The sequence below is a fragment of the Mustela nigripes genome, chromosome 1 (genome assembly GCF_022355385.1).
Source record: "Mustela nigripes isolate SB6536 chromosome 1, MUSNIG.SB6536, whole genome shotgun sequence".
Taxonomy (NCBI): Eukaryota; Metazoa; Chordata; class Mammalia; order Carnivora; family Mustelidae; genus Mustela; species Mustela nigripes.
Genome location: NC_081557.1, coordinates 68,770,319 through 68,793,837, shown reverse-complemented (window position 1 = coordinate 68,793,837; position 23,519 = coordinate 68,770,319). Strand labels below are relative to the sequence as shown.

The 23,519-nt window shown below is 35.8% G+C and overlaps 1 protein-coding gene across 3 annotated transcripts in view; it reads left to right on the top strand.

Annotated features, from left to right (window-relative positions):
• Nucleotides 1-23,519, top strand: part of SESN3 (sestrin 3) — a 73,969-nt gene that overhangs the window by 7,582 nt on the left and 42,868 nt on the right. Inside the window, exon 1 of one of the 3 annotated variants that reach the window (XM_059413111.1) lies at nt 8,017-8,036. The exons of the other annotated variants lie outside the window; for them this stretch is intronic. The gene's annotated coding sequence lies outside the window, so the exon portion shown is untranslated. Of the gene's footprint in view, nt 1-8,016; nt 8,037-23,519 lie in introns of those variants that run through there. 3 annotated transcript variants of the gene reach the window in all.

The window sequence follows — 23,519 nt, the reverse complement described above, 5'->3', positions numbered from 1 at the left end:
GTAGGCCCCTTTCTAAGGTTCTTTTCACATATTATTCCAGGGAAGCCTTTCCCTCTTCCACTTCCCCCAAGCCCTTTATTTTGGAAATCTCCCAAGCCAGCTGTGATCCCCTTGGCCAGCAAGCACTCCCTTGGTAACTGAACCAGACAACTCTTCCTGGGCCTGGACTGCCCCTTAGTTAGCCTTTACTTTTTTAGATCCACCCAGAAGTGAGTCACTTTTTGGTCTATGGGCCAGGATATTGACTGCGTCCGGAGGGACACATGAATATTATGGGATGTTTCATGGTGGTTTGGAATAACCTTGCATTTTGTTGCTCAAAGCTTCCAATAAGGAGTAATGAGCATTTAACCTTAGATTTCATGAAGAATGTATTAAACGTATCATACATGAATAAGGGTGAACAAGTATAAAAATGGCTGATTTAGGGCCATGTTATTTCTTGCACCAGAGATTTCTTAAAGTATAAAATATACATTTGAGTGAGACTTATTTTTTCTACTAATTAACAACTACTTGTAGTGGAGGTAGGTATATGTTCTCATTCCTAGGTACATATTTTATTTTTACATCTCCCTCTCTTGCAAAGATGAAACTAGTCGCTTGAAGAAATGGAATTTCTCTTTCCAATTATAGATATAGGCTGAATATTGAGAAGGCTGAAATTAACCTCCTGGCTAACTAAAGCTGGATTCTGTGAAAGATTATTGTAATTACCTGCGATCATAACCCTTAGTCTTGAAGTGCATTTTATAATTAAAGTAATACTAGCTTTTTTTTTTTTTTTTAAGGTTTTATTTGACAGAGAGAGGGAGCACAAGCAGGGGGAGCAGCAGGCAAAGGGAGAAGGAGAAGCATACTCCCTGTTCAACAGGGAGCCAGATACAGGGCTCCACCCCACATGCCCAACTGACTGAGCCACCCAGGCGACCCACTGGCTTCTTTTGAATACCTCCTGTGTGCCATAAACTTAACTATATAAGCCCTGCATATGTATCACATTTAATCATCATGATGATCCGATAAAGAATTATTACATTTTATGGTTGAAGAGTTAGGGCTCAGAGAGCTTTAATTACTTGTTTAAGGTCATAGTACCAATAGGTGGTAGACTCAGGATTTGAAACCAGGTCTATCTCCTTATACAGATACAAACACTGAATTTCCTTAATTCACACGTTTTCTTTATGGAACAAGTTTTACAAAATGTGAAATTAACAAAACTTACTAGGACTTGATTCATCAAGAGATTAATAGGGATTTCAAATTCAGATATTTTCTACTTTATTTTTATATTAGAAATGCAAATTTCTTTAAAAGACTAAATAGATTGACAAACAAATTGAGATTCTCATAGAAAGTTTTGGCCTAATTAGCTCTGTTACCTAGGTCTGTTAATTATTTGATCATTCTTCCTAATCCCAGGATGGATTTTTCCTAACTTTCCAGCAAACATTGACATTTCTTTTGCCAATCAGTCATTCATTAGTTCAGCAACATTGATGCATTCAATACTGCTGACATAGATCTGACAAAAGGCATTGTCTAGAAACATTTTGAGTGTTTTGTTTCTGGAGTAGGACCTCTAAAGAAATGTTCTCAATTTTTAGTGACATTTTGCAGTAAAAAAGTTATTTAGGAAGATGTAACATAAATGCTCATTTCCACCATATTCCATATTGGCTTTCTGTGGTAAGGAAAAAATGATGCTAGAAGGAATCCCAGATCCTGGGACTGGTGTCCAGCCACTGGCCTCCCCTTACCTACCTTTTGTATGTGACATCTACAGAAGACTTACAGAGGAGTTACCATTGTTACAAAGGGTTTATGTTGGGGGGAGGAGTTTGTGGGAAGATGTGGTCCTGCTATTTTTAAATTAGAACTCTTGAGAGTCTCTCCATAGAAACACAGTAAGATATCTAGTTAGTTACTATTAATATTATAGTTCTATCAACACCCCTTTACTCATTAGCTTGGAAACCTAACCACTAGGTATAACATTGTCTCCAGGGGAAATTGCATTCCAAAATCTAAGTAACTGCTTCACTGGAGGGCTTTCCTAACTTAAATGCTTAACTGTAAAAAGGGTAAATGATTTTGACCAAAAATATTTTGTCATATGTTCCCTCTGAGACTATGTTTGGTTATTGTGTCTAACAGGAAAATTCCATGGATGCAGTTCTACCCAGTATTCAAGTAACAGTTGAAACGAAGAAGGGGATAAATATTGGGTAATGGTGAGGTGTTGGGATAACCAAGGGCCCAACATCAAGCTGGCTTATCCTTGCATGCTTTATACTTTCTTCCTATGGCTCTGGCCCAAGCACAGTTCATTTTAAGCTGGGTGGGATATTTTTTTACTTTACATTTTGTCTTTAAGGTAATACAAATGGAAAAAAAAAAAATTTAACCCCTCAGGAAGTTTCCTTCTTTATATGAGATTAGGGATTTAGCTTGTATATCTTAATTTTTTTGGTATAAATTAATAAAGGAAAACACACCAAGCAAATTTACTCCACCAAAAGGGGATTAAAACAAAAATCACCTAAGCTAAAGGTATCTTAGCACTAAATCCCAAATAATTTTCAAATTCTTTTCTATAAACCTTTTTGTATAATATATTAGCTGAAATTAGTGAATTCTTGGGGGGGGGTGCAGAATATCTATTTGTGTTGTACTTTTATTTTTTAATAGAGTATGACCTATATAATTAATAATCTTGTAAGCTATTGTTTTATATTGGGTAGCTATTAAGGTAAGCACAAGGTCTAAGTTTTAATATTCTTTAGGCAAAGTGTATTGTTGAATACCCAAGACTAGTATGAATTCATAAGTGTTCTTTTATGCAAGAGACCTACTTAGTATTTAGTGCCCTTAAAAATGGGGGAAAATATATGTTTAGGCAAATATGAATGTGAAAACAATTCTCTTTTTATGTAAAAATACATACATTGCCATTTTACGCTTATTCTGTATCTCGATGTTACTACTCCTTCATGTCCTTCATACTTTTAAACAGGCAAGAAATGTAAAGGCTGTTGACATTTATAAACCACTCACATATTATATGAATATCTGTCATTCTTTTATATATTCATTCAGCAAACCTCAGATGCTCCTACCTGTTAAGTGCTGAAAACACAGACAGTGAGGACATCAGCGTTCTTGGTAGAAGCTGGGTGACGATACAGCCTACATCTGGATCTCCGAAAGAGAGCTTCACAATTATGCCCCTCATTTGACAGATGGTATAAATAGTGTTTGGCAAATTTCTTCTGCAGAGGACTAGATAGTGAATATTTTAGGTGAAGCCTAAAGTGAAGCCTAGGTGGTTTCTGTGCAACAACAACTCTGTCCTTGGATGGCAAAACCAGCCATAGACAACTCATAGAGAATAAGCATAAAATGGGAATGTATATATTTTTATCAAAAAAGAATTGTTTTTACATTTTTATTTGCCTAAACACATATTTCCCCTCATTCTTAAGGGCACTAAATACTTTATCTCTTTCATAAAGGAATACTTAGGAATGGATGTGGCTTTTATTCTGATAAAACTTTGTTTATGGACACTGCAGTTGTAATTTTATATTATTTTCCCATGTCATGAATATGCTTTTGGGTTTTTTTTTTCAATAATTTAAAAATATAAAACCCAGGCAGTAAAAAAAGAGACGGCAGGCTGTATGTAGCCAGCAGTCTAGCTAGCTGACCTCTTGGTGTATGGAATGTGCAAGGAAGTGGGCATCAGAGGCCTAGATTAGCTGACTTTTCTGGATTGTGCCTGCTCATTACTAACATGTAGTAACATATATACTAACATATTACCTCCCTAAAAAAAGAAAAATTCCTATATCATTCGAACTGTGTTTTCATTAGTGTGCAAAATGAATCCAAAGCTGACTATGAATAAACAGCAAATCTGCAAAAACATCTAATTAGAATGACTTGTCTTTAGTACCTGGTTAGATAACATAATTTGAATCTATCCAAAGTAAAATTTCAAAAAATCTGTAAATACTAAATATCCTTGAAAGCACATTTGTCACATTTGTCAGTCCCCTCCTCTTTTTTTTTTTAAGCTCTTTTGCAGTAACTCCGTATCACACCGTGTTGTGGTTTTAGTAGGAGTACCATTATATATTGCACAGTCTTACATTTTAATTACAGTTACATTTCAAGAATTTTGCAAAACCTAACTAACGAATGCTTTGATTTGAGAGACCATAGTGCAAAACTGGCTGCTTAAGATCCTAAATGTGTTCTTTGTGCTGGTCAGAATCCCCATGTTAGGATTTCAGAGCTCTGTCATCCATAGTGTCTTTGAGGCCTTGAGTGAGTAAAATATAGGATAGTTCCCTAGACGCTTCTTATGACTACAGATGGGCAACGCGACATGCATCATACTTTTTCTATAGTGAATTTTAAAGTGTTGAATTCATTGTCTTAATTTCTCCACCAACATTAACATAGTGGCATTCAAGAACTGTGTCATATGGTAAGTGAGACAAACACATATTCCAGAGCTGACAAGGGTAGTACCCGAGTGCTGGGATGGGCAGTATGTGCGAGGAGAGGGTAATTCAGTGGAAAAAAATCCCTGCTCTGGTGAGCAGAAGTGATGGCTGTCAATAATTCAAAAATGGAAAATCATTAATTATTCAGGATACTTTTTAAGACGAAGAGTTTTAAAATTTCACACCGAGTATTTAGTCAGTGAATATAAAATGGCACCATTTACCAGGGTTGCACCTTTGTAAAAGTATCAGTATACGATGTCTTCCGTGGTCTTCAAATGATGTCTAGAGCAATGACAAAGCCAGTACCGAGTGCAAGATTCAGACCCTGAATCAGAATTTTCACTGAAGTGAAGATTGACAGACAAGCTATGCATTTTAATATTGTGTGCTTCATACTATATCTGGTAGGGAGTTCTTTTGACCAACTCTTGTTATGATTCTATATGGGAGAATTAAATTTATATAACCCAAGTACTGATATGTATGATTATGCTTATCTAGTTCTCTCATGTTATGAAGTAATCACTAATCTGGTGTTCTTAGTTTTATTTTTAAAGCATAATTAATATACATTATATTAGTTTCAGGTGTACAGCGTAATGCTTAGACATTTGTATACCTTGCCAAATGATCACCACAGTAAGTCTAGTTACCGCCTGACACCACACAAAGTTATGACCTTGTTTTTTCCTTGTGATGAGCACTTTGAAGATTTACTTTCTTAGCAACTTTCCATTGTGCTGCCAGTAGTACAGTCACCATGCTTTATAGTCCATCCCCACTACTTATTTATTTTATAGATGGCAATTTGTGCTGCTTGATCCCCATCACCAACTTTGCCCACCCCTCCACTGTCTTCTCCCCTGTATCTCTCCTCTCCACCCATCTAGTCTCTGTATGAGTTTGATTTTTTGTGTGTTCATTTATTTTTTTAGATTTCCAAGAGGTAACTGAAACCATACAGTATTTGTCTTCCTCTGTCTAATTTCACATGGCATAATACCCTCAAGGTCTCTCCTTGTTGCAAAGGACAAGCTTTCCGTCTTTTTTGTGGCTGAGTGGTATTCCATTGTGTGTGTGTGTGTGTGTGTGTGTGTGTGTGTGTGTGTTTGTGTGTGTGTGTGTGTGTATATGACATCATCTTTGTCCATTCATTCACCGATGGGCATTTAGGTTATGTCCTTGTCTTGGCTATTGTAAATAATGCTTTCATGAACTAGAGATGCAGATACCTTTTTGGGTGTTAGGCTTATTGTTCTCTTAAGATAAACGCCCAGATGTGGAATTGCTGGGTCATATGACAGTTCTACTTTCAATTTTTTTGAGGAGCCTCCATACTGTCCTCTATAGTAGCTGTATCAATCTACATTCCCACCACCAATATACAAGGGCTCCCTTCTCTTGTCTTTTTGATGATAGCTATTCTGACAGATGCGAGGTGATATCTCATTGTGGTTTTGATTTATTTGCATTTCCCTGGTGATGCGTGGCATTGAGCATCTCTTCATGTACCTATGGACCATCTGGATGTCTTTGGGAAAATGTCTATTTAGATCCCTGCTCATTTTTTAAATTGGGTTGTTTGGAGGTTTTTGTTACTGTATCAGTTTTTTATATACTTTGAGTATTAACCTCTCTTCAGATACATGATTTGCAAATATTTTCTCCCATTCAGTGGGTTGCCTGTTTATTTTGGTTTCCTTTGCTATGCAGAAGCTTTTTAGTTTGATGTAGTCCCACTTGTTTATTTTTGCTCTTGTTGTCTTTGCCTTTGGAGTCAGAGTAAAAAAAAAAAAAAAAAAAAAAAAAAACAAGAATGATGTCAAAGAGCTTAACACCATTGTTTTCCTCTAGGAGTTTCATGGCTTCTCGTTTTATATTCAAGCCTTTCATCCATTTTGAGTCAGTTTTTGTGTATGGATTAGGATAGTGGCCCAATTTCCTTCTTTTTTGTGTGGCTGTCCAGTTTTCCCAGCACCAATTTTAGAAGAGATTGTCCTTCCCCACTGTATGTTCTTGCCTCCTCTGTTGTAAAGTAATTGACAGTATATGCTCGGGTTTATTTCTGGGCTCTCTATTCTGTTCCATCGATCTACATATCTGTTTTATGCCAATACTATACTATCTTGATTACCAGAGCTTTTTAATAGATAAAATCAGGGAGTGTGATCTTTACTCTTTTCCTCAAGATTGCTTTGGCTGTTCTGGATCTTTTGTGGTTCCACATAAATTTTAGGATTGATGCACTTCGGTTTCTAAAACAAATCCTATGATGTAAAAGCAGCTATTCATGGAAAATAATTTACTTTTAATTGTTGGTAAGCTTTTAAAGGTAAGTACATCTATGTGTTTTTTTCTTTTGTTTCCTTTACTAATGGTCTTTATTAAAGTGATTGCAGAGACAATGTTTGTCACAGTGGCAAATGGAAATAATTGATCATTAATGAGTGCCTTGATGATAACTCCATCTAACTTCAGATATTTATAGAAACAGTTGAATTTTTTAAAAAACTGAGTAAGAAGCTCACTCAGAATCCTACTATCAGTATGCTATCAGGTGTTACAGCTTTTGCTTTAGAATGCCACTAAAGTCTGAACTTAGCTTTTAATAAACCACAGTGTTACCATTTATCAAAGGTACTCTGATGTCATGAGAATGAAGTAGTTTGTCTACCGGTACTTCTAGCTAGCTCATTACTTTGTCAGTGACAGTTATACATTTCATACCCATAAAATAGTAGAGGAGTATATTGTTATTATAAAAGGATACTTTTTTTAATTCTATCTTTATAGTCATTTTAATGTTAGTGCTTATGGATAATCAACTATTTGACAGAGCTATAGAGCACTTGAAAACCAAAATGCAATGTGCTGTCAGTTGTAGATCAATTCTAGATTGATTGATAAGGGGTGTCTAAAATGAAAATGTAAGTCAGTGGGAAAGCTAGATTGAACTCCCAGAAATGTTGATACATACGTTTTCTGGATCATATGTAAATGCATAATTGGCTTACAGTTATTTCTAAGAAAAAATTTACATTCAATTACTAAGTTTCTCCACACAAGTCTATAGTAGATAGTTGCTTTTCAAGGCCAGTTGAATCCAGAGGAGATGCAACCTTCTTTTGTTGGTCAAGGGTTTGTTTTCCTGAATGTCATTGTAACCCCAGCAGCTGCCTAACCACTGGATAACAAGTGTTAGGAATTAACTTGGTTTTGATTGAATGGATATCCTTTCCAAATTGCTAAGATTGACTGTCCTCCCCCAGACCCACCCCTGAGACCAAAGCTGTTGTTTTATTTAAAATGGTTCCTTTGGGGAAATATGGAAGTGATATATTAACAGAATAATAATAATAATAATAATTCTGTAAGCTAATAAGCCTATTTAATGTCCAGGACAATGGTTCTTGAAGTGTGGTCCTGGAACCAGGAGCATCAGCATCACCTGGGAGTTTGTTAGAAATGCACTATTTGGGGCCCTGACCCAGCTCTGCTGAATTGGAAATTTTGGAGGTGAGGCCTGCCCATTTGTATTGTAAAAACCCCTCCAGGTGATCCTGATGGGTTCTTAAGGGTCGAGAACCACTGGTCTACAGTTATTAACCAAATGCTTCTACAAATCAAAATTGTATGGGTTCATTTTATTTCCAATATGCTTTATTGATTGTTTGAGAAATGGGGTAAGAAGAGGAAATTGTTTCAAATTAAGTCAGTATGAAATCCCTACTTTTTATGGATAATAAAGAGTATCAGTTCTAGAATCAGAAAGATTTCTTTGCCTGTTTAAAAAAATACAGATTTGAGACCATCTGGTACAACATGCTCACCCTAAGAAATATAATATCTTATTTTATTGTTGCTGGATTCTGAACTTTAGCTTAAGGGAAAAAAAGAGTTGGGTTTTAGAAGCTGTTTTATGACTGAACTCAAATGAAATATCTTTGGAAATTGCTTATTTATATAAATATAGTGTTTTAGTACCAACATTGATAGACTTGGATGGGTCTCACCATCTTAAATTATTTTTATTTCACAGAAGATTATAATTTTGGACCTTTTTTTTTTCTGAAACAGAAAGAGAAGTGATAGTATTTGTCCTAAAGACAGGTTTAGTATTGAAAGATTGGAAGTTTTTGATTGTTTTGTTTGTTTGTTTGTTTTGTTTTGAGTCCCTTAGACAAAACTAAACATACCTGTAAATTATGGATATTCCTCTTTACCTATAAACTGGTTGCTTACTCTTCAATTACAGATGGGATGTCAGAAAGCCAAATCAGGAAGTCTGAAAATTAACACAAAGGAAACTTATGGAATATCTCTTATACGTGGGCTTTCTATAAATCCAAAGGGTAAAAGGTTGCTCTTTGAAGGGAAAAATTGCTTCGGCCAGTTGTAGTTCTCGCTAGGATAGTAAATAGAAATAATTTTATCTTCTTATTTGGTTGCATATAATTTTGAGGTAATGGGAGTTTTTCTCTTATCGTCTCTAGCTTAGTGGTAAAATCTAACCTGTGTTGACCTTTCTCAAGAAAAATAACAAACTGTATTAAATTGCCCCCTACTCCTAAATTTCTATTTATGTTTTTGCTGCCCCCAGAACCATATGTAATTACTTAATTCTAACCCATGGAGAGTGATGCTTTTCTATTGACCACTTTTCTATCCTTCTGCGAGGAAAGGACTAATATAGTACCTTAAATAGAACTGTCTCCATGGCAATGGGCAGTCAGCTTTTGACTTTGAGACTCATAAAAAAGGAAATTTAGAAAGGCATTTTCATGGTCTAAAATAGCAGTGCAGCAAAAGGAAGGTATGAGAATATTTCCTGTCAGTTATTGCCTGTCTGATGAAGCTAGCATAACATGATTTTTTTTTTTACATAGCACTTTTCATCTGAGCATTTCAAAATTCTATACAACAATCCTTCCTTTAATTAAGGAGCAATAATTATTATCTTCAGATTAATGGAAAATTTGAGCAACTCAGATATAAGTTTAGGATGGGGGCCCCTGCCTGAGGAAAATAAGGGTTGCTTAGCTCTAGTTGTAATTTTATTCTCATAAAGAATAAAAATACTAAATTATGGGTCATTCTTGATTATATTTAAATAGAATTCTCCGGGGAACACTGGAAGCAGTGACAAGATTAAAAATAAAAGCAACACTTCGTGCCTATTTTTTCCCCCAACTGCTTCCTATAATTTTGTGTCTACAGATCACTTAGGAGACTCCACTGGCAACCTGCCCGCCTTCCTTGTTCCCTCTTGCATCCATACTTACTTAAGAGGCAAAACTTTGGTTCTCACTGTCGGGCCACCTTGCCTTCCATAAAGGTCTGTGAGAGTGCTGTTTAGTAGGAGCTAAAGAATAAAACCACATTATCATCTGTAATCTTTTGTCTTTTCTGTATGTATTTCCTTCTCAACTAAGCCTTATCTCAGTAAGGCTTCATTTCCAGATGAATGATCTCTTACTTTTTAAAGTATCATCAGTAAATGCTTCCTGATCTGAAGTTACTCTTAATAAGGGAATCAACTGAACAGATATGTGACCTAAATGCAGTAGTATACTGGACTGCTCTTGGGATTATATTTGTGCTTTGAAGTGAATAGTGAATGTATTGTCCGTAATAGGTTATTGAGTAGAAAAGGCTGGATTTATTTTTTTAAAGGATATCTTTTGACATCATATGACTTCGTACCATTTTCGTTCTTAAAAAGGTAAAGAAACTAGAAGGTGGACTCCAGGGGTGCCTGGGTGGCTTAGTCAGTTGGGCATCTGACTCTTGATTTCAGTTCAGGTCATGATCTTGGAGTCCTGAGATCAAGTCCCACACTGGGCTCCATGCTCAGCAGGGAATTGGCTTGAGATTCTCTCCCTCTCCGACCCCACTCACACCCACTCTCTTTCCCTCTCTCTCTCTAAAATAATTACTTAAAAAAGAAGTGTGGGCTCAAATTAGTAATGTCAATTCCTGGGCGATGGGATTGATTACTGGAAATTATTTTTATCATTTACTTCCTGTTATTGTCTTTTGTTTCCACAATAAATGTATATTTCATAAAAATTTTAAGAACTATCACTATTTTGAAATAAGTAGAACAAATAATTTCAGTGCAGAGAGCAAATCCAAGTGAGATGATAAATTAAAGGCCCATTGAGACAAAAACAAAAGCTCATAGATATAATAAATATCCATAGTAGCTGTGGTAAATTGCCCAGGGAATAATACTGTGTGTGCAGATGGTTCATAAGGACTGAAACGTATAGACATCGATGTATACAATCTGGAAATGAATGAAGGTATTGTAGCTATCTGAATAGCAGTTTCTGTTCTGTTATCATATGCATCATTCCAAGATTTCTCTATAGGAGCCTGTTGTACTAACTAGTATTTAAACAGAAATTTATTTTTTTTCTTTTTAAATTTGAATTCAAAAGATAGCTGCTATTGTATTGTTCTACTTTTAGATTACATGGTAAATAAGACTTCTTGTACAAATTCCAAAAATTTCTCAAATATTTAATTTGACTATTATATGTTAATCTGGAGGTGTAACTCATTAAGACCTAAGGATAAGGAAAGATGGTTGCCGTATGAAATAATTTATTTTTTATGATTTATTTGTTTGAGAGCAAGAGCGAGACGGCTTGTGACAGCAGGGGGAGGGCAAGAGGGAGAGAGAGAGAGAATCTTGAGCAAACTCCCCACTGAGCAAGAGCCAGACTCGAGGCTCCATCTGGGGACCCTGAGATCATGAGAACCGAAGTCAAAGCCAGAGGCTTAGCTGACCGAGCCACCCAGGTGCCCCTGAAACAATTTAATTTACAGTTATTTAATTTATATTTGTATTCCTGCATTTTTGAAGAATAAAAGGGCATACAGACTATGACCTAGGTTTCAGTTACTATGTGGTTGGAGAGAAATACATTTTCTAAATAGCTTTGAAAGAAGGTGAAAATGGAAAACATATTATTTTGGCTTTTTACAGATATTCATCCATTGTTACTTTAATAACAGTTATGAAGGCATGAATAAAATGTCAATTGTAAATACAGTGTGTGGAAAAGACTAGTTAAGTATTAAATACCTTTTTAATTTTCAAAGAGTGATGTGGTCTTGGTGACTGTATTTTTAAGAATTTTTTCAGTCTAAATTTGAATTCTTGAAAATGATCATCTACTCATTCAAGAGTATAACTAGTTACTGTGTTAGTGAATGTTCCTCACTTAAGTGGCTATATTTTCCAATTCTGTTTTCCATTTTTAATTGTCTGAGACATTTGATGAGCAGAATTTTGAATTAAGGGACTACTGTGAGCCAGTGAATAGTTTTATAAATTCAGTCTATCCTACAAATCTTTCCTTTAACTTCTTAGGTGACGTTTAAACATTTTGACTAATTACATTGTGCTTTGTGAACTCAATATTGACTAATTCTAATAATAGCAGATATGTAGCTGATAATATGACACTGTTCTAAGAAGTCTGTGGATATTCACTCATATAATTATTGTCACGACTTGTTTTAATGGCTTCTTACTTACCCCATTGGTGAGGGAGAGATCCCCAACTTTGGGTCATAGGACGTCCAGACACACAACACCCAGCACTGGACAGATGAGATCAGCAGTTTGTTCTACCTACTCACAACCCAGGGAAAGAAAACACTGCATACCCCGCAGGGCTGCATGGAGGTTGCACTCAGGAGTGAAAAACTAAGGACTGTGGGTGGGAGGCTTTGTCATATTAAGAGGTTGCGATACCCCCTTGGTTCCTGTGGGACTCTGTGATTGGCTTGTTTGAATAATTCCATGGACTTGTGGGGAATTGAAACTTGCTGGTTGGGGAAATGCCATAATTGTACCTGGTCCATGTGGTAAGGAGGGTTGTTTGGTCTGGGAATTTATAGTTAGGTTATTTGAGATCCTACTTATTTTATCAGATGTCAAGGCAGCTTATAATGTTGAGCCTTAATTTCAGGCTTTGCACCATTCTACCCTTTGAGGTAGGTGTTATTATTATCCTCATTTCATGGAGGAGGATATCAGGTACACAAAGTAACTTGCTTAAAACTATGACCACTGTACCTTCAAGGATTTTCTTATATGTTTTCTTTCCCTCAAACTAGATAGAAATTCTCAGTACCCAAAAAGAACGGAAAAGTACATAGAAATGAACTGACCCAGTGTTTTTATTACTAATTGATGAGTTTTCATCGAAGTGCCCTGATGATTTTATTTCCTTTCCTTTTATAAGTCTGTAAACTCTAATATACTGAGATACATTTGCATTTCTTGAGTGAGAGTTGTAAGACATAGTTCTCAACCAAGAGAGGTGATAGTTTTTGGTTTTCCTCTTCTAAGAGTGTTTGAAACAGAATAATTGATAATTTGGACTTTATTCCACCTAGTATAGAAGGAATAGTCTACTGGTCTCCATTTCGAAAGGCTAGTGTTTCTGTAAGTTATATATTTAATAAATATATAAAATGTCTTTTGGTTGATAGGAATTTTGCTGGTTTGCTTGATTACAACTTTAGAACTTGCAGACTTGATTTATCACTACTGTTTAACTAACGGACTTTGTGTACACACCAAGAAGTAATTGATTATTATCTGAGATATATATCCTATTTTTTTACTCTAATGATATCAGCGCATCTCAATTTTCTTGATAAAATTGGTTATCTTTTTCGTGAATCTGGCTTTCAAATAATGCAAATCTAAGTATAAATTGCCTAAATTAATTCTATTGTTTTTTTTTAAATAGGGCCAGATCTTTGATATAAGGAAGACAAGTATTTATTTATAGAGTATTATTTATAATAAACTATATGAAATGATTGAAAGCAGATTTTCCATACTTGAGTTTCTCTCCCTTCATCTTGCCTAAGTTAACTTTTTGCCCATGAAAAAATTTAATTTGCATGTATTCCAAGTCTTGAGTCTGGCATAGTGGGATAATAATAAAAAATGTCTTTAGTCTTCCTTTCTGTCTTAAAAAGAGCTGTGTTTAAGTGATATAGTGTTAGAATGCAAAATTCTATCCATTCTGGTGTAGCTCTTAGGCAAATTTGTTCCAGTTGATATGGAAGGGAATGATTTGGGCGTAATGGTGAATTCTGCATTTACTTTGTACAATTTCATCTGTGAGAAACATGAGGTAAATTCATTAAAGTGCACCCATCTGACCTGAGCTACCTAGGAATAACCCCCCCCCTACACACACACGTACCTCAAACATCTGCCCTCTACCTCAGCGCACCATGTTAGGAGCTCTGCCCATCCTCCTCTGGTGTGAGGCCTTCCATTGGTTTTCACATCATCCTCTTTCCCCGGCTTTGTGACAAAAGTGGGTGTAGAGGGGGTTATAGTACTAACAATAAGTTACTTTGGTTTTTAATGAAGGTCTCAGGGAAACATTATCCAGAATGTAGGAAAATTAGTAAATCTGTCAGAAATTCTACCTGAAATTTGAATATAAGGCTGCTTTTCTTTTGGGACCTACTATATTCCTGACACAGTACTAGGCTTATTCTTCGTACCTTATTTTATTCGATCCTTGTAACAATCTCGTAAGGTTGAGATCCCCACTATATGATCCTGTTGTATTACTTCTCTTTTCTCAAGGGAAATGTGTATTTTGAAACATGTGTCTATCTTTTTGTAATAGGGAAAACATGATCATCTTGTTTTCTAAATTACAAAAACACATTTTCTGGGGAAAAAAGTTTGTTAGCTTTTGTGGAGAAGGACACTATTGCCTTATAACATTGTAGAATATTGCCACACAGAACTTACAAATCTGTATTTTGTGTTTTGCCACTACAGAAATAAATGTTATTTCAGTGCTTAGCAGTTAAATTAAGGTTTCATGTAGCATCCTTATTTGAAAATTTAATTAGTTTCACTAAGAAATCAAATGATAGCATTTATAAAATACAAAAGAAACTATTGACTCCTGAAATGCAGAAGTCTGTTTTGGTATGTTAAAAGTATTTACAAATTTGCCAACTAAATTCTGCTTAAGTAATCACATATCTATTCAGACTTACTAACAATAACTTTATTTACATGATGGGTAAGAGTGACTTAACATCGCTAAGGTCACTTCTTCTCTTGATCATAATATAAAATCACCATTTGATTAGTCTCTGAATCAAGTTCTTTTGGTTTGGAAAGGTACTTTGTGTTTGTGAACTTAGTTTGTAGGTCTTGGTTCCACTTGTAATTGTACCTAAAGAACTGGTTGTTCCCACTCTAATACACTCATCTTGGAACAAAGGTAGGCTGGGGTGCAACTAAGAAAACTAAAAAGTTTTTGCTTTTGAAAGTAAGGTTAGGCTTTGAAGAATTATCAATAAAAACTCATGGGGAAGACCTGCAGTTTCAGCCTTTGCCAGTTGGTTGTGGGGTTTTCTGGAACCTAGCTGCCATATTGGGGGAAGCAAAAGCAGCCCACGTGGAAGAGAAGCATGGCACTCCAGCCGAAAGGCAGCACCAACCAGCCAGATGAGGGAGGCATCCTGTCTTAGTGGCCATCCCATCAATTCTGATCACTGTATACATGTTAGGCATACTGATGGTCGCGTGACTCTTTTAGAAGAGAAAAATGTGGGTTTTTTTGAAGATTGCATTCTAGTGAAGAAATAGCTGTATTTGAAGATCTGTTAAGATTATATGAACTCCCTAAAATATAAATTATGGACAATAAAGACTCACTAATATATAGAGGCCTAATAATCCTTAATGGTGAAGATAAAATTCTACAATACATTTCTTAATAGAAATATCTGAAAAGAACAAGTCCATACATTATTTTGTGAGGACTTGGAAAAATTGTGTAAAATAATAGAGATTTTTAATCTTATAAAGCAACATGAATCCTTACAGGATGTGAATTTTTAAATGTAATTTAAAAATTTTGTTAGAGTATGGTATTTCTTCTCAACTGGATCATTTATACAGAACAGAAAATGTAGAACATTGAAAAAGTTTTTAAATAAATTTAAAGTGAAAGTCATTCTGTTATAAAAATATGTCAGTTATATCTGTAATAAGGTTTATTTTCTAATCTTGGTTTTATGACATTTTACCAAAAATTCAAAATCTGAGTTTATCAGCTTTTTAAGAGATTAAGTAAAATGGTTATTTAAAAAAAATTTGTTTTAAACTAGTAAGAATAATGAGAAGGTAATTTTAAGGTATTTTGGTTATTTGTTTCTGAAGACTGTTTTTTTAGAGTTGCTTACAGCATTTTGTATGACCAGAGAATGGGAATACAAAAAGGCCCTTAGAGATGATCTATTTCATTTTTCAAGTGAGAAAATTGATGCCCTGGAAATTGAACAGGTTCTCTCAGTGCTGAAGAAGAATGCAGGTTTTTGGTACCTTTTCATCATATCACCTTGCCGGTAGCATTTAGTTACACACTCTTCTGTTTATCATTGTTTGAGGTGCGTATGTCTAATTTCACCAGCTAGTTTGTAAAATTCTTTAGGCAGCTTTTCTACTTTTTATAGTCTTAAAAGTGCTATTACACAAGTTGTTTAACAATGAAGAATTCAGGGGCACCTGGGTGGCTCAGTCAGTTGAGTGTCTACCTTCAGCTCAGGTCATGATCCCAGGGTCCTGGGATTGAGCCCCACATCAGGCTCCTTGTGCATCAGGGAGCCTGCTTCTCCCTCTCCCTCTGCCCCTCTCTCCCCCTCTTTCTCAAATAAGTAAATATATATATATATATATATATATATATATATATATATATATTTTTTTTTTTTTTTTAAATGAAGAATCCAGTTTGTGCAAACTGATTTGTTGGTTGGTTGGTTGATCTGAATGTGTGTTTTTAACTTAGAATTGCTCTGGTTCCCATTTGATGTCTTTTTAATGCTAAAAAAATTAGTAAAGCTTATATCATATGAATGCGCATCTTTTTTTTTTCCCCCCTGAGTTCTTGTTTCTGTTTATTTGAGAGAGAGAGAGAGCACAAGCTGGGGGAGAGGCAGAGGGAGAGAGAAGCAGGGGCTCCATCCCAGGATCCTGGGATCATGACCTGAGCTTCGCAAAGGCAGACACTTAACCAATTGACCCACCCAAGAGCCCCTCTCATCTCTGAGTTGATTAAAAAACTAGGGATTAGTATACTCACACTGAGGCCTGGAAAAGAGGCTGTCCTTAGTTAACATAAGTTAAATTAGTTACACAGAATGATAAAGAAGAGAAAGGTGTGTGAATGGCATCTATATAGAAGTTAATCTGGAAAATGGGAGGAGATATCAGGACAATAACAAATTAAAGACAGTCTTTTTGATAATTAGAAGATACCTTCCATGGATTTTAATTGTAACATAATTATAGCTCTTTCAACCAGAACTACACTCTGAGAATTTTGTTGCCCAAACAAATTCCAAACGTTTGGATGTGGGATGATTCTATTCAGTTGTGATTGTCTGTGTGTGTGTGTTAGTGTGTGTCTTAGGACTAGCCTGAGTCCAGGATGACAATAATTGTTTAAGGCAGGGGGTGCCTGGATGGCTTAGTCGATTGGGTGTCTGCCTTTGTTTCGGGCCATGATCCTGGGGTCCTGGGATTGAGCCCCAGTTAGAGCCCCATGCCTGGCTCCCTGCTCGCTAGGGAATCTGCTTCTCCATTTGCCTCTCTTTCTGCGTGTACTCGTTCTTCCTCTCTGAGGGAAATGAATAAAATCTTTTAAAAAATTGTTTAAGGTGGTCACTGCCCCGAAAGATGCTACTTAATATCATCATTAAATGTGTAATCGTCTCAGTAATATATCGAGATGTTATGGGGTCAGTCAACATTTGCTGAGCACCGGATCTGAATTTATGATCAAGTAAGGTGGAATTACTTCTAGAATTAAATTAGTGAAGTAGAAGACAAAGCTATGTAAAGGTAGATCAGGTGTCATTTAAGTGAGAAACCAGAAGAAGGTACAAACTTGCTGTTGAATGATTCAGTATAGAGAATGTAGGAACTGAGTTGGGTCTGTGGAGAGAAGTTAGTAACACCATGATAAATACGGTGAAGAAGGGACGTGGCATTCCCCAGGTGGAGGTTCAAGGACAAAGGAACAAAGATACAGAAATATGCAAAGGAGTGTTTGGGAGTCAGCAGATGAGGGTAGTTGAAGCCAGGTGTTCATGGTAGGACCACTTGGAAAACAAGCACTGGAAAGCTAGATAAGGGCCAGAATATTAAAAACTTCACCCTCTTTCTACCGTCTTCCCTCCCCTTCCCACGGCATAGCTGGAGATACAATGTGTATAATAATGGGATGGTGGTGGAGGTGGGACACATATTAGTCACTGACAGAGACTTTGTGAACAGGTGGTGAGAAGTTGCCATTAAATATTAGAGTGTTCAGCCTAACAGGAAGTTTGAGTCCTTAAATGCAGATGAAAATAATCAAACACTTGACTCTTGCCAGTCTCCTCTCCCTGAAACTTATATCCATCCTTCTATATTCCCGCCTTATACAATTATATCAATAGATTATTAGAGTCATCCTAAATCTGAGCTGCCCCTTCTCTTGATTTCTTTTCTGTCACTTGGTACCACCATTATTCATCCATCCAGGCACTTGACAGGAAACCTAGACTTCTCTCACTCCTTCCCCCTCCTATCCAGTCAGCCCCTCTGTACTGTTTATTCTGTCTCCTAAATAGCTCTCAACAGAATGCCTTTTAATCCACACTGTTTAGTGAACCCATATCTTCTCTCTCCTAGAAATTATAGGAGCCAAGTAACAGGTGTTACATTCTCCAGACAACCCCACATCTCTTTGATGTCAGAAATATTTTCTTAAAAGATAAATAGAATCTGTTTAATATTGTCTGTTCATATGAAGTCCAGTCTCTTTGGTCTGGCATTCATGATACAACTCTTGCCTATATCTCTAGGCTTATTCCCTGAGAGAGGTTCAGGGATCAGGTAGAACAGTAGGTAATTCCCTAAACATGTCATGACTTTGCATATTCTGTTCTTTTTACCTGGAATGTTGTACGCATATACACCCATCTGTTTTCTAGATGGCGTGACACATTTCCATGCCCTTTCTAGAGATCTGTCCCATCAGTAAGGCTCTTTTGGTCCATCCCCTTGCAGGCAGAGTTAGGTATTTCTGTTTTGGTCATCTCCCTTATAGCTCCTAAAGTCTATTGTAATTGTACATCCATATTTATTTACATGATGTTTGCTTGAGGTTAGCACTTACACTTTATCTTCGTACTCCCAGTACTTAACCCAAGACCTTTCAAATAAACTTTTAGAAAGAAAACTTCTGGGGGGCACCTGGGGGGGTCAGTTGATTGAGCAGCTGCCTTCTGCTCAGGTCATGATCCCGGAATCCTGGGATTGAGTCCCACATCAGGCTCCCTGCTTGGCAGGGAGTCTGCTTCTCCCTCTGCCACTCCCCCCTGTTTTGTGCTCTCTCGCGCGCTCTCTCCCTCTCCAATAAATAAATAAAATTTTTGAAAAGATCATAAAAAACATCAAGCTATACAAAAGCAGAAAATACCATACACCAAGCCTCCAAAAGCCGTCACCAAATTCAATATTGCAAGATATTGCCACTTCAATCCAGTACTGTTATTGTCCCTGAGGTAATTTAAATTAATTAAATCTCAAAGGCATTTTCTTTTACCCCTGCTACATTAGCATCTAAAGTATATGAATGCATTCTTGTATAACTACAATGGGAATTATCACACCTAACAAAATCGACAATAATTGTGTGATATCATGTAATATTTCATGTTATTCAGTTTCCTCTCATTGTTCCATGTCTTTTTAGAGTTGACTTTTTCTGACTTAAGTTCTCTGAAGCTGTGTCTTTGAAGTCTGTCTTCAGAATAGGCTTTCCTCTTTCGTTGCTCCTGCTGCTTTTTTTTTTTTCCCCCATGCCTTTAACCAGTTGGGGCAGTTGTCCTATAGGATCTTTCATAATCGGGATATTTTTCTCTGTTTTCTCATGTTGTCTTTTAACTTTGCCTTTCACCCTCTGTGTCCTGTTAATTTGAAATCTGGACTAAAAGCTTGATTAGATTCAGTTTCAAGTTATTTTTAGTACATAGACATTTTCCTCATCCTTTTTTATGGCTGTTTTGATGGATTAGATTCTCAGAAGTGAGATTGCTGGGTCAAAGAATAAATGCATGTGTAATATTTCCAGACATTGTTAAATTCCTGTCCCTGAGAGTTGTTGGATTCTTGCATTCCCATAATTTTTGAGAGTGTCCGTTCCCTCATAGTCTTGTCAATAAATACTGTTGCCTAACTTGGTTATTTGCCAATCTGATAAATGAAATATAATGTTTGCTTTTCTCTTTTTATGAGTAATTTCTTCTGTTAATGCCTATTCCTTGTCCAGTTTTTTTTTTTTTCCTTTGGTTTTGCTTTTTTCCTGTTGATTTTTGGGAGCTCCTTAAACAATTAGAGAAGTAACTATTGTTTGGGGTTAAATTTCAGGTGTTTATCATGTGATTTTGCCTATGGTGTTTTTGTAACGTGTAAAAGGTGTGTGTGTGTGCGTGTGTGTGTGTGTGTTTGAATTACCAATTCCAGATACTGAGTCATAATTACAAATGTTCCATTGGTTTGTGAATCTGTTCATATGCCAACACAACTCCTAATTATAGAAATATATTTTACTATACGGTAGTAAATTGTGCTTTTCCTACAGGGTTTTCTTGATCATTTGTATGTACTTCATCGGTTGAAAGTTTATTTTACAAATGAGCACTTCCATAGAAGTTCTGTGACCTATAATAGACCTAAGTTCTATAATGAGAAAACCAAAACATCATAATTGTTCTAAGAGCTTCTTGATACTCTGTCTTACTGTGAAGGTGAAATGTGGCAATCTTTTGCAAATGACTGGAACTGTTTATAAGGTTACCTAATTAAAAGAGGTTAGGTATCCTTATAAATGGTTTCAGTCATTTGCAAAAAGACTTATCTTTTAAAGTCTCTTTCAAAATAGAGACTATGCACAGAGCGCTGCAACAGGCCAAAGTGAGGCGGTTCTCCAGGCAAAGCAGATGTGACACTGAGTTGTGAGCCACACTAGTCATTTTATTGAACACCATTTGCACGTGAAAGAATGACAGATGGTTACTCACACTTGAGTATCTGGCAGTTTCAATAACTAAGTCACAAAAACTAACCAAGTGAGCCTGCCACTTTGAGGAAAACAACTGACAGAACTTACTGCTCATGATAAAATGTGAGCGCTCATGAGAAAAGAATTTTTGAAAACTGCTATCCTCTACCATGAGCTTGACCACTTCTCCGTACTTACAGATGCCTCTGATGTGATGAGGTGGTATTAACAAATTTTATTTTTAATATTATATTATATGTATCACTATTTTAAAAACTTGCAAAGCTCAAGGAACCAATACTTTCTAAATGACCAGTGGTTAACATTACAAAATCATATGTGGGTAAATGATCCATTTATTACAAGATAAGCCAATGAATTTTAATGCAGCACAGTAAGAAACTTATTAATAAGGCTTCAGATTCTACATTGCAACAAACTTATAAAAGCTACCATTTGTCCAGTTTTAGTGTAGTATCAAAGAATGTGCAAAACGGTGTGCAAAGACTATTAAAATAGACCTCCCTTTTCCAATTACATCTTTGTGAAGGCCAGACTTCATTCATGTTGTACAATCACTACAACAGATAACAACATTTTGAATGCAGAAGCAAATATAAGACTCCAGTTCTTTTTAATTAAGCCAGATATTTGCTCAAATGTAAAATAATGCTCCTTTTCTCAAAGATTTTTTGCTGCTGTCTACAGTTTCCAAAAAATTCACTTGTGTTAACATGTAATGGGTTTATTACTTCTGTTTTTAGTTTTAAATGAATAAATACTTCAAAATGTTCTTTGGTTTAATTTCTTACATGGTAGCTATTGAGAGATATTACTTACATAAAAGCTTTTGGAGTCAATAATTTTTAGTATAAAGAGGTCCTGATATCAAAATGTTTATGAACCATCCACTGAAATGAGCATAATGGGTACCTTGGTGGCTCAGTCAGTTGAGCATTGGGACCTTGATTTCAGCTCAGTCATGCTCTCAGGGTTGGGGAGTCTGCTTGAGATTCTCTCTCTTCCTCCCTCCCCCCATTCATCTTGTGCTCTTGTCTCTCTAAACTAAATAAATAAATCTTTAATAAAAAAATAAATGAGCATAACAACTCATGGTTTTAATTGTAATTTCAATAGGCTTTAAATTTACTTATGCTCATTAAAGCACAGTTTTGTAGTTCTCTGTTTGTAGACTTAGGGGTTGACACCATAGATCAGAAATGAAGTTAATGAGAATTAACTATTAGATTATGATTATTATTTTATTATTCAGATCAGATTTTCTATTCCAGGCAAGAATTAAAAGACGACTGTTCTTTCCAAAACGAAACAAAAACTTCTGTTTTTCTTTTAAATTTCATTACTACTAAAGTTGAATGTAATTCAGTGTAAAATCAAACACACTTTAATTTGCTCAGTTGTTGTGTTCCTGGGAGGCTGTGAAAGGTACTTTCTCAATTTAAATTAGACCGTAAGTTTCTTGTTATTTTTTACTACTCAGTGTGTAAAGAAGTATTGGTTTTCAGGTGGTTAAAATGCTGATGTTTTGTAAATCTACAAATCAATTGTATTTGATGTTTTTCTCCTGATTCCTCTAAGGTAAGCAAGTGATCTCTATTTTGTTAATCATCCTGTTTTGAAAGATCTGGAAACTGTGCCGGCCTCCTGTGTTGCATTAGAATAACCTAAAGGCCTTTTGATTTTGTTATAACCTAGGTGGTAGATGCTGAGTTTAGAAGATTGATTTAAAACTGTGTTTCCTTGGGATACGCAGGTGGCACAGTCGGTTAAGCATCTGATTCTTGGTTTGGGGTCAGGTCATGACCTCAGGGCTTGGGGCTCAGACTCTCTCTTCCCCTCCCCCCTCTCCCTCTGCCCCTTCCCCTTGCATGCTCTGTCTCTCAAATAAATAAGTAAATCTTTAAAAAACGAAACTATGTTTCCTTCATATACCAAGGAAACTACATTCATAGCATTTTTGTTTGTTTATTTCTTCAAAAGTCTTACTTTCTCAAACTCCCAATTTTAATTTCCTTTAATCTAGTTAGGACCTAATTTTAATAGTAAAACTTAGTAAAATCAAAGAGAGTTTTTATTATTACACAATACAAAACTTGAAACATTGTAGAGAAGTAAAGCCCTTTTTAGTACTTTTGTGGAACTTGAGGAGAGATCCTATAATTGGTAGTAGGAAAGTATATTGTCTATATGTTAATAGAGAAGTACCGACTTAGGTAGTTATTATGGACTCCCATTATCTCAGATACAAAGAGTAATAGTCCTCTCCTCGTTGTCTTGGGCTTGAGCCCAAAATTTTAATAACATGTTTAGCAAGTGTATTTCTTAGTTCCACATCTCTTAAAAAAATTTTTTAAAAAAGTGCTCAACACTGAAAAGCTTATATAGGAGCGTTTATTGTTCCGGATTATTAGTGTCACAGCATGTAATAATATTATTACTGATTTCTAAAAAATACTACAAATTATGAGAAATTGCAGATATTATTTGTTTTATCAATATAAGAAAATAAACAAGAAAAAGTGTCACATAGGGAACCCAGGGGGTGCAGGGAAAGTAATGGATTGATGTCTAGGACTGTTTATGAGTTTCACTTACTGTTGTTTCTCACTGAGAAGACAGACAATGGCCTTAAGTGCACAGGATACTTTTGCCCTGAAGCAAAAGTCTGTACCAGACTCCTGTCCCCCATTGTTTTCATGCTGCTGTGCTGTCACACTACAGATACTGTATCAGAAATTGATCTTGCTCTTTAAGGAGCTTATTTATTATTTGAAAGGAGTGAAAAGATAACAGTATATGTCAATAGTTATAAAAGAGAGGAACACAATTGTGAATCTTAAGAAGAATAGGTTTA